The sequence below is a fragment of the Pleurodeles waltl genome, chromosome 6 (genome assembly GCF_031143425.1).
Source record: "Pleurodeles waltl isolate 20211129_DDA chromosome 6, aPleWal1.hap1.20221129, whole genome shotgun sequence".
Classification (NCBI taxonomy): Eukaryota; Metazoa; Chordata; class Amphibia; order Caudata; family Salamandridae; genus Pleurodeles; species Pleurodeles waltl.
In genome coordinates, this window is record NC_090445.1 from 82,837,935 (window position 1) to 82,848,977 (window position 11,043).

The following is an 11,043-nucleotide window of genomic DNA, read 5'->3' on the forward strand; positions in this document are numbered from 1 at the left end:
CCCTGGGAGGCGCCGCTGGGAGCGGTCCTAGGCCGAGCCTTTCCTGCGCCCTTTCCTAGCCTGAGCCGCCCGTGCTTACAGCGAGCTCTGAGTCCGCTCCGGTCCGTCCTGTCCACCCCCATCCTTTCAAAAAGAGGAGTTTTACGGTCTCATCCCCGCTGGTGTTATGATTAAAATAGGTATGAAAACTACTTTATGTCGGTAGGGGGATTTGATCACAGGACTGGGGAAGATACTGCTCTTGAATGTGGCACCTTATACCGCTCAGTCATTCCGGCAGCCTCCGGAGCAAGACTCTGGAGGCTGACTGCCACCTCGCGAAACAGGGAGAGTTCACACTGTTCTCTACTGGACATTTAAGCATGTGCCCAGAGACAGGTTGAGAGGACAGATGCATGTATGTACCAGAGTGAGCTCCAGAGAGACTGGTGAGGACATAAGACTGGGGTAGAGCGAGAGATGGAGAAGAGAAAGGTGCCTGTGTCGAGTCAGCAGCAGAGAAAATGAAACAAAGGGGCCTCCTGGGATAACCACACACTACTTCCTCACAAAGAACACACAGAGGGTGTGTGAAATGACATAGGCACAGCAGCCCGGCTAGCTCAATCGGTAGAGCATGAGACTCTTAATCTCAGGGTCGTGGGTTCGAGCCCCACATTGGGTGTGATGCTTTTTAAAGGCTTCTCCATTTTCGGGTTTAACATTAACTCTCACCTTTTTCAGATATTTTGCTGAGGCTTAAAACTACACACACACACACATCCTGCAGTTTGCCTCACCAATCCCACAGGACTTCACACAACGCAGCACTTCCCGCCCTGGGAGGCGCCGCTGGGAGCGGTCCTAGGCCGAGCCTTTCCTGCGCCCTTTTCTAGCCTGAGCCGCCCGTGCTTACAGCGAGCTCGGAGTCCGCTCCGGTCCATCCTGTCCACCCCCATCCTTTCAAAATGAGGAGTTTTACGGTCTCATCCCGGCTGGTGTTATGATTAAAGTAGGTATGAAAAATACTTTATATCTGTAGCGGGATTTGATCACAGGACTGGGGAAGATACGGCTTTTGAATGTGGCACCTTACACCGCTCAGCCATTCCGGCAGCCTCTGGAAAACAGCTCTGGAGGCTGACTGCCACCTCGCGAAACAGGGAGAGTTCACACTGTTCTCTACTGGACATTTAAGTATGTGCCCAGAGACAGGTTGAGAGGACAGATGCATGTATGTACCAGAGTGAGCTACAGAGAGACTGATGAGGTCATAAGACTGGGGTAGAGCGAGAGATGGAGAAAGAGAAAGCTGCCTGTGTCAAGTCAGCAGCAGAGAAAATGAAACAAAGGGGCCTCCTGGGATAACCACACACTACTTCCTCACAAAGAACACACAGAGGGTGTGTGAAATGACATAGGCACAGCAGCCCGGCTCGCTCAGTCGGTAGAGCATGAGACTCTTAATCTCAGGGTTGTGGGTTCAAGCCCCACGTTGGGCGTGATGCTTTTTAAAGGCTTCTCCATTTTCGGGTTTAACATTAACTCTCACCTTTTTCAGATATTTTGGTGAGGGTTAAAACTACACACACACACATCCTGCAGTTTGCCTCACGATTCCCACAGGACTCCACACAACGCAGCACTTCCCGCCCTGGGAGGCGCCGCTGGGAGCGGTCCTAGGCCGAGCCTTTCCTGCGCCCTTTCCTAGCCTGAGCCGCCCGTGCTTACAGCGAGCTCGGAGTCCGCTCCGGTCCGTCCTGTCCCCCCCATCCTTTCAAAAAGAGGAGTTTAAGGTCTCATCCCCGCTGGTGTTATGATTAAAGTATGTATGAAAACTACTTTTTGTCAGCAGCGGGATTTGACCACAGGACTGGGGAAGATACTGCTCTTGAATGTGGCACCTTACACCGCTCGGCCATTCCGGCAGCCTCTGGGACACGGCTCTCGAGGCTGACTGCCACCTCGCGAAACAGGGAGAGTTCACACTCTTCTCTACTGGACATTTAAGCATGTGCCCAGAGACAGGTTGAAAGGACAGATGCATGTATGTACCAGAGTGAGCTCCAGAGAGACTGATGAGGACATATGACTGGGGTAGAGTGAGAGATGGAGAAAGAGAAAGGTGCCTGTGTCGAGTCAGCAGCAGAGAAAATGAAACAAAGGGGCCTCCTGGGATAACCACACACTACTTCCTCACAAAGAACACACAGAGGGTGTGTGAAATGTCATATGCACAGCAGCCCGGCTAGCTCAGTCGGTAGAGCATGAGACTCTTAATCTCAGGGTCATGGGTTCGAACCCCACGTTGGACGTGATGCTTTTTAAAGGCTTTTCCATTTTCGGGTTTAACATTAACTCTCACCTTTTTCAGATATTTCGCTGAGGCTTAAATCTACACACACACACATCCTGCAGTTTGCCTCACGATTCCCACAGGACTCCACACAACACAGCACTTCCCGCCCTGGGAGGCGCCGCTGGGAGCGGTCCTAGGCCGAGCCTTTCCTGCGCCCTTTCCTAGCCTGAGCCGCCCGTGCTTACAGCGAGCTCTGAGTCCGCTCCGGTCCGTCCTGTCCACCCCCATCCTTTCAAAAAGAGGAGTTTTACGGTCTCATCCCCACTGGTGTTATGATTAAAGTAGGTATGAAAACTACTTTATGTCGGTAGGGGGATTTGGTCACAGGACTGGGGAAGATACTGCTCTTGAATGTGGCACCTTACACCGCTCAGTCATTCCAGCAGCCTCCGGAGCAAGACTCTGGAGGCTGACTGCCACCTCGCGAAACAGGGAGAGTTCACACTGTTCTCTACTGGACATTTAAGCATGTGCCCAGAGACAGGTTGAGAGGACAGATGCATGTATGTACCAGAGTGAGCTCCAGAAAGACTGATGTGGACATAAGACTGGGGTAGAGCGAGAGATGGGGAAAGAGAAAGGTGCCTGTGTCGAGTCAGCAGCAGAGAAAATGAAACAAAGGGGCCTCCTGGGATAACCACACACTACTGCCTCACAAAGAACACACAGAGGGTGTGTGAGATAAGACAGGCACAGCAGCCCGGCTATCTCAGTCAGTAGCGCATGAGACTCTTAATCTCAGTGTCGTGGGTTCAAGCCCCACGTTGGGTGTGATGCTTTTTAAAGGCTTCTCCATTTTCGGGTTTAACATTAACTCTCACCTTTTTCAGATATTTTGCTGAGGCTTAAAACTACACACACACACATCCTGCAGTTTGCCTCACGAATTCCACAGGACTCCACACAACGCAGCACTTCCCGCCCTGGGAGGCGCCGCTGGGAGCGGTCCTAGGCCGAGCCTTTCCTGGGCCCTTTTCTAGCCTGAGCCGCCCGTGCTTACAGCGAGCTCGGAGTCCGCTCCGGTCCGTCCTGTCCACCCCCATCCTTTCAAAAAGAGGAGTTTAAGGTCTCATCCCCGTTGGTGTTATGATTAAAGTAGGTATGAAAACTACTTTATGTCAGCAGCGGGATTTGACCACAGGACTGGGGAAGATACTGCTCTTGAATGTGGCGCCTTACACCGCTCGGCCATTCCGGCAGCCTCCGGAACACAGCTCTGGAGGCTGACTGCCCCCTCGCGAAACAGGGAGAGTTCACACTGTTCTCCACTGGACATTTAATTATGTGCCCAGAGACAGGTTGAGAGGACAGATGCATGTATGTATCAGAGTGAGCTCCAGAGAGACTGATGGGGACATAAGACTGGGGTAGAGCGAGAGATGGAGAAAGAGAAAGGTGCCTGTGTCGAGTCAGCAGCAGAGAAAATGAAACAAAGGGGCCTCCTTGGATAACCACACACTACTTCCTCACAAAGAACACACAGAGGGTGTGTGAAATTATTAAATGCACAGCATCCCGGCTAGCTCATCCTGTAAAGCATGAGACTCTTAATCTAAAGGTTGTGGGTTCGTGCCCCACGTTGGCCGTGATGCTTTTTAAAGGCTTCTCCACTTTCGGGTTTAACATTAACTCTCACCTTTTTCAGATATTTCGCTGAGGCTTAAAACTACACACACACACATCCTGCAGTTTGCCTCATGATTCCCACAGGACTCCACACAACGAACAACTTCCCACCCTGGGAGGCGCCGCTGGCAGCGGTCCTAGGCCGAGCCTTTCCTGCGCCCTTTCCTAGCCTGAGCCGCCCGTGCTTACAGCGAGCTCGGAGTCCGCTCCGGTCCGTCCTGTCCCCCCCCATCCTTTCAAAAAGAGGAGTTTAAGGTCTCATCCCCGCTGGTGTTATGATTAAAGTAGGTATGAAAACTACTTTATGTCAGCAGCTGGATTTGACCACAGGACTCGGGAAGATACTGCTCTTGAATGTGGCGCCTTACACCGCTCGTCCATTCCGGCAGCCTCCGGAACACGTCTCTGGAGGCTGACTGCCACCTCGCGAAACAGGGAGAGTTCACACTGTTCTCTACTGGACATTTAAGCATGTGCCCAGAGACAGGTTGAGAGGACAGATGCATGTATGTACCAGAGTGAGCTCCAGAAAGACTGATGGGGACATAAGACTGGGGTAGAGCGAGAGATGGAGAAAGAGAAAGGTGCCTGTGTCGAGTCAGCAGCAGAGAAAATGAAACAAAGGGGCCTCCTGGGATAACCACACACTACTGCCTCACAAAGAACACACAGAGGGCGTGTAAAATAAGACAGGCACAGCAGCCCGGCTAGCTCAGTTGGTAGCACATGAGACTCTTAATCTCAGGGTCGTGGGTTCAAGCCCCACGTTGGGCTAGATGCTTTTTAAAGGCTTCTCCATTTTCGGGTTTAACATTAACTCTCACCTTTTTCAGATATTTTGCTGAGGCTTATAACTACACACACACACATCCTGCAGTTTGCCTCACGATTCCCACAGGACTCCACACAACGCAGCACTTCCCGCCCTGGGAGGCGCCGCTGGGAGCGGTCCTAGGCCGAGCCTTTTTTCTGCGCCCTTTCCTAGCCTGAGCCGCCCGTGCTTACAGCGAGCTCGGAGTCCGCTCCGGTCCATCCTGTCCACCCCCATCCTTTCAAAATGAGGAGTTTTACGGTCTCATCCCGGCTGGTGTTATGATTAAAGTAGGTATGAAAAATACTTTATATCTGTAGCGGGATTTGATCACAGGACTGGGGAAGATACGGCTTTTGAATGTGGCACCTTACACCGCTCAGCCATTCCGGCAGCCTCTGGAAAACAGCTCTGGAGGCTGACTGCCACCTCGCGAAACAGGGAGAGTTCACACTGTTCTCTACTGGACATTTAAGTATGTGCCCAGAGACAGGTTGAGAGGACAGATGCATGTATGTACCAGAGTGAGCTACAGAGAGACTGATGAGGTCATAAGACTGGGGTAGAGCGAGAGATGGAGAAAGAGAAAGCTGCCTGTGTCAAGTCAGCAGCAGAGAAAATGAAACAAAGGGGCCTCCTGGGATAACCACACACTACTTCCTCACAAAGAACACACAGAGGGTGTGTGAAATGACATAGGCACAGCAGCCCGGCTCGCTCAGTCGGTAGAGCATGAGACTCTTAATCTCAGGGTTGTGGGTTCAAGCCCCACGTTGGGCGTGATGCTTTTTAAAGGCTTCTCCATTTTCGGGTTTAACATTAACTCTCACCTTTTTCAGATATTTTGGTGAGGGTTAAAACTACACACACACACATCCTGCAGTTTGCCTCACGATTCCCACAGGACTCCACACAACGCAGCACTTCCCGCCCTGGGAGGCGCCGCTGGGAGCGGTCCTAGGCCGAGCCTTTCCTGCGCCCTTTCCTAGCCTGAGCCGCCCGTGCTTACAGCGAGCTCGGAGTCCGCTCCGGTCCGTCCTGTCCCCCCCATCCTTTCAAAAAGAGGAGTTTAAGGTCTCATCCCCGCTGGTGTTATGATTAAAGTAGGTATGAAAACTACTTTTTGTCAGCAGCGGGATTTGACCACAGGACTGGGGAAGATACTGCTCTTGAATGTGGCACCTTACACCGCTCGGCCATTCCGGCAGCCTCTGGGACACGGCTCTCGAGGCTGACTGCCACCTCGCGAAACAGGGAGAGTTCACACTCTTCTCTACTGGACATTTAAGCATGTGCCCAGAGACAGGTTGAAAGGACAGATGCATGTATGTACCAGAGTGAGCTCCAGAGAGACTGATGAGGACATATGACTGGGGTAGAGTGAGAGATGGAGAAAGAGAAAGGTGCCTGTGTCGAGTCAGCAGCAGAGAAAATGAAACAAAGGGGCCTCCTGGGATAACCACACACTACTTCCTCACAAAGAACACACAGAGGGTGTGTGAAATGTCATATGCACAGCAGCCCGGCTAGCTCAGTCGGTAGAGCATGAGACTCTTAATCTCAGGGTCATGGGTTCGAACCCCACGTTGGACGTGATGCTTTTTAAAGGCTTTTCCATTTTCGGGTTTAACATTAACTCTCACCTTTTTCAGATATTTCGCTGAGGCTTAAATCTACACACACACACATCCTGCAGTTTGCCTCACGATTCCCACAGGACTCCACACAACACAGCACTTCCCGCCCTGGGAGGCGCCGCTGGGAGCGGTCCTAGGCCGAGCCTTTCCTGCGCCCTTTCCTAGCCTGAGCCGCCCGTGCTTACAGCGAGCTCTGAGTCCGCTCCGGTCCGTCCTGTCCACCCCCATCCTTTCAAAAAGAGGAGTTTTACGGTCTCATCCCCACTGGTGTTATGATTAAAGTAGGTATGAAAACTACTTTATGTCGGTAGGGGGATTTGGTCACAGGACTGGGGAAGATACTGCTCTTGAATGTGGCACCTTACACCGCTCAGTCATTCCAGCAGCCTCCGGAGCAAGACTCTGGAGGCTGACTGCCACCTCGCGAAACAGGGAGAGTTCACACTGTTCTCTACTGGACATTTAAGCATGTGCCCAGAGACAGGTTGAGAGGACAGATGCATGTATGTACCAGAGTGAGCTCCAGAAAGACTGATGTGGACATAAGACTGGGGTAGAGCGAGAGATGGGGAAAGAGAAAGGTGCCTGTGTCGAGTCAGCAGCAGAGAAAATGAAACAAAGGGGCCTCCTGGGATAACCACACACTACTGCCTCACAAAGAACACACAGAGGGTGTGTGAGATAAGACAGGCACAGCAGCCTGGCTATCTCAGTCAGTAGCGCATGAGACTCTTAATCTCAGTGTCGTGGGTTCAAGCCCCACGTTGGGTGTGATGCTTTTTAAAGGCTTCTCCATTTTCGGGTTTAACATTAACTCTCACCTTTTTCAGATATTTTGCTGAGGCTTAAAACTACACACACACACATCCTGCAGTTTGCCTCACGAATTCCACAGGACTCCACACAACGCAGCACTTCCCGCCCTGGGAGGCGCCGCTGGGAGCGGTCCTAGGCCGAGCCTTTCCTGGGCCCTTTTCTAGCCTGAGCCGCCCGTGATTACAGCGAGCTCGGAGTCCGCTCCGGTCCGTCCTGTCCACCCCCATCCTTTCAAAAAGAGGAGTTTAAGGTCTCATCCCCGTTGGTGTTATGATTAAAGTAGGTATGAAAACTACTTTATGTCAGCAGCGGGATTTGACCACAGGACTGGGGAAGATACTGCTCTTGAATGTGGCGCCTTACACCGCTCGGCCATTCCGGCAGCCTCCGGAACACAGCTCTGGAGGCTGACTGCCCCCTCGCGAAACAGGGAGAGTTCACACTGTTCTCCACTGGACATTTAATTATGTGCCCAGAGACAGGTTGAGAGGACAGATGCATGTATGTATCAGAGTGAGCTCCAGAGAGACTGATGGGGACATAAGACTGGGGTAGAGCGAGAGATGGAGAAAGAGAAAGGTGCCTGTGTCGAGTCAGCAGCAGAGAAAATGAAACAAAGGGGCCTCCTTGGATAACCACACACTACTTCCTCACAAAGAACACACAGAGGGTGTGTGAAATTATTAAATGCACAGCATCCCGGCTAGCTCATCCTGTAAAGCATGAGACTCTTAATCTAAAGGTTGTGGGTTCGTGCCCCACGTTGGCCGTGATGCTTTTTAAAGGCTTCTCCACTTTCGGGTTTAACATTAACTCTCACCTTTTTCAGATATTTCGCTGAGGCTTAAAACTACACACACACACATCCTGCAGTTTGCCTCACGATTCCCACAGGACTCCACACAACGAACAACTTCCCACCCTGGGAGGCGCCGCTGGCAGCGGTCCTAGGCCGAGCCTTTCCTGCGCCCTTTCCTAGCCTGAGCCGCCCGTGCTTACAGCGAGCTCGGAGTCCGCTCCGGTCCGTCCTGTCCCCCCCCATCCTTTCAAAAAGAGGAGTTTAAGGTCTCATCCCCGCTGGTGTTATGATTAAAGTAGGTATGAAAACTACTTTATGTCAGCAGCTGGATTTGACCACTGGACTCGGGAAGATACTGCTCTTGAATGTGGCGCCTTACACCGCTCGTCCATTCCGGCAGCCTCCGGAACACGTCTCTGGAGGCTGACTGCCACCTCGCGAAACAGGGAGAGTTCACACTGTTCTCTACTGGACATTTAAGCATGTGCCCAGAGACAGGTTGAGAGGACAGATGCATGTATGTACCAGAGTGAGCTCCAGAAAGACTGATGGGGACATAAGACTGGGGTAGAGCGAGAGATGGAGAAAGAGAAAGGTGCCTGTGTCGAGTCAGCAGCAGAGAAAATGAAACAAAGGGGCCTCCTGGGATAACCACACACTACTGCCTCACAAAGAACACACAGAGGGCGTGTAAAATAAGACAGGCACAGCAGCCCGGCTAGCTCAGTCGGTAGCACATGAGACTCTTAATCTCAGGGTCGTGGGTTCAAGCCCCACGTTGGGCTAGATGCTTTTTAAAGGCTTCTCCATTTTCGGGTTTAACATTAACTCTCACCTTTTTCAGATATTTTGCTGAGGCTTATAACTACACACACACACATCCTGCAGTTTGCCTCACGATTCCCACAGGACTCCACACAACGCAGCACTTCCCGCCCTGGGAGGCGCCGCTGGGAGCGGTCCTAGGCCGAGCCTTTTTTCTGCGCCCTTTCCTAGCCTGAGCCGCCCGTGCTTACAGCGAGCTCGGAGTCCGCTCCGGTCCGTCCTGTGCCCCCCCCCGTCCTTTCAAAAAGAGGAGTTTAAGGTCTCATCCCCGCTGGTGTTATGATTAAAGTAGGTATGAAAACTACTTTATGTCAGCAGCGGGATTTGACCACGGGACTGGGGAAGATACTGCTCTTGAATGTGGCACCTTACACCACTCGACCATTCCGGCAGCCTCCAGAGCACGGCTCTGGAAGCTGACTGCCAGCTCGTGAAACAGGGAGAGTTCACACTGTTCTATACTGGACATTTAAGTATGTGCCCAGAGACAGGTTGAGAGGACAGATGCATGTATGTACCAGAGTGAGCTCAAGAGAGACTGATGGGGACATAAGACTGGGATAGAGCGAGAGATGGAGAAAGAGAAAGGTGCCTGTGTCAAATCAGCAGCAGAGAAAATGAAACAAAGGGGCCTCCTGGGATAACCACACACTACTTCCTCACAAAGAACACACAGAGGGTGTGTGAAATAACAGGCTCAGCAGCCTGGCTAGCTCAATCGGTAGAGCATGAGACTCTTAATCTCAGGGTTGTGGGTTCGAGCCCCACGTTGGGTGTGATGCTTTTTAAAGGCTTCTCCATTTTCGGGTTTAACATTAACTCTCACCTTTTTCAGATATTTTGCTGAGGCTTAAAACTACACACACACACATCCTGCAGTTTGCCTCACGAATCCCACAGGACTCCACACAACGCAGCACTTCCTGCCCTGGGAGGCGCCGCTGGGAGCGGTCCTAGGCCGAGCCTTTCCTGCGCCCTTTTCTAGCCTGAGCCGCCCGTGCTTACAGCGAGTTCGGAGTCCACTCCGGTCCGTCCTGTCCACCCCCATCCTTTCAAAATGAGGAGTTTTACGGTCTCATCCCGGCTGGTGTTATCATTAAAGTAGGTATGAAAACTACTTTATGTCTGCAGCGGGATTTGACCACGGGACTGGGGAAGATACTGCTCTTGAATGTGGCGCCTTACACCGCTCGGCCATTCCGGCAGCTTCCAGAAAACAGCTCTGGAGGCTGACTGCCACCTCGCGAAACAGGGTGAGTTCACACTGTTCTCTACTGGACATTTAAGTATGTGCCCAGAGACAGGTTGAGAGGACAGATGCATGTATGTACCAGAGTGAGCTACAGAGAGACTGATGAGGACATAAGACTGGGGTAGAGCGAGAGATGGAGAAAGAGAAAGGTGCCTGTGTCGAGTCAGCAGCAGAGAAAATGAAACAAAGGGGCCTCCTGGGATAACCACACACTACTGCCTCACAAAGAACACACAGAGGGTGTGTGAGATAAGACAGGCACAGCAGCCCGGCTATCTCAGTCAGTAGCGCATGAGACTCTTAATCTCAGTGTCGTGGGTTCAAGCCCCACGTTGGGAGTGATGCTTTTTAAAGGCTTCTCCATTTTCGGGTTTAACATTAACTCTCACCTTTTTCAGATATTTTGCTGAGGCTTAAAACTACACACACACACATCCTGCAGTTTGCCTCACGAATTCCACAGGACTCCACACAACGCAGCACTTCCCGCCCTGGGAGGCGCCGCTGGGAGCGGTCCTAGGCCGAGCCTTTCCTGGGCCCTTTTCTAGCCTGAGCCGCCCGTGCTTACAGCGAGCTCGGAGTCCGCTCCGGTCCGTCCTGTCCACCCCCATCCTTTCAAAAAGAGGAGTTTAATGTCTCATCCCCGTTGGTGTTATGATTAAAGTAGGTATGAAAACTACTTTATGTCAGCAGCGGGTTTTGACCACAGGACTGGGGAAGATACTGCTCTTGAATGTGGCGCCTTACACCGCTCGGCCATTCCGGCAGCCTCCGGAACACAGCTCTGGAGGCTGACTGCCCCCTCGCGAAACAGGGAGAGTTCACACTGTTCTCCACTGGACATTTAATTATGTGCCCAGAGACAGGTTGAGAGGACAGATGCATGTATGTATCAGAGTGAGCTCCAGAGAGACTGATGGGGACATAAGACTGGGGTAG